The sequence below is a fragment of the Myotis nattereri genome (assembly GCF_964212035.1).
Source record: "Myotis nattereri genome assembly, contig: HAP1_SCAFFOLD_88, whole genome shotgun sequence".
Classification (NCBI taxonomy): domain Eukaryota; kingdom Metazoa; phylum Chordata; class Mammalia; order Chiroptera; family Vespertilionidae; genus Myotis; species Myotis nattereri.
In genome coordinates this window covers 200,793-202,113 of record NW_027669676.1, presented here as the reverse complement: position 1 = coordinate 202,113, position 1,321 = coordinate 200,793, and positions in this window count along the sequence as shown.

Genomic DNA, 1,321 nt, shown 5'->3' with positions numbered 1-1,321 from the left:
TTAGATTTTTTTTCAATATCAAATACAAGAGAGAACGCATTTTAAAAGTCTCTCGGGGATTTCCGACACTTTCGGAATTATCTGTAGGAAGCTCTGACTTAGTTCTGTAGAGTTTGATGTATGTGTCCACCATTAAGTCCAAATCATGTCTCACATCGAAATGCATGTTAAGCAAAGCTAAGCTACTTGACCTTTGCCCTGTCAAAGTGTTCCTCCGGTGTGCTTTGAGACGCTTTCGCCCGTTTTCATAGCGTTCGTTCTCAACCTTCATCACAGGGAGAATTCGTAGGACCTTTAGCAACCAACGTATAAACATGAGGAAAAAACTTGATGTCTGGCAGGTGGAGGGCTTCATACACGGTGGATGGAAGCTCTATATCTTTTCCTCTGGGTTTCCACTTGATTCTCCAACAATGCAGCTCAGCTGAGAGTGCATCGGGATTGGGTAAGTCGCTGCCGTACATGTCAGCCTGGTGCTCCTCCGGCGTATTGAATTTCATCCGTCCCGTGACAGGGGGGACCAGAGATCAGCATCGAAGAGCTTTGGGGTGGGTGCTGTTCTGAGACTACCTCTCTCAGTTCCTGAACAATGCGGTCCACTGCTGGAACAGTCAGAGGCTCTTTATAGCAGCACCTCTCAGAGGTAGGTCGGCTGAGACTCCAGGTTCCCTCGCTGAGCTCTGTGGAACTTCCCGGGGAGCTTCATATCTGAAATAGCAAATGTGGTTGCCGGATGGGTGGCTTCCTCAAACCAAAATTCACGATCACCTTCGGTATCTTCCATCACTTCACGTAGCAAACGCAGCGCCCCCGGTCGAGCTACTGGCCGGCTGCAAAGAACACATCAGAGGTCTGACCCTGGAGATTTTTCCCAGAGGCTCTTGTCAAAGGTAGAACGTCTTTTTTAAGAACGACAATGGTAGCCGTGGCCGGTTTGGCACAGTGGGTAGAGCGTCGGCCTGAGGACTGAAGGGTCCCAGGTTCGATTCCGGTCAGGGGCATGTGCCTTGGTTGCGGGCACATCCCCAGTAGGAGGTATGCAGGAGGCAGTTGATGGATGTTTCTCTCTCATCGATGTTTCTGGCTCTCTATCTCTCTCCCTTCCTCTCTGTAAAAAAAAAATCAATAAAATATATATCAAAAGAAAAGAACGACAATGGTAACCACGAAATCAAAATCTGTTGCTGCACTGCAGAGTGGGAATGCTCGGCCCGCTGTACAGTTTTCCCATCTACTATGTGTGTCCTCTTGTGTACCGCCCGCCTACACAGAAAACAAGTGCTTGCAGGAGCTCCACTGCGATTTCAAAAGCATCGTGCGC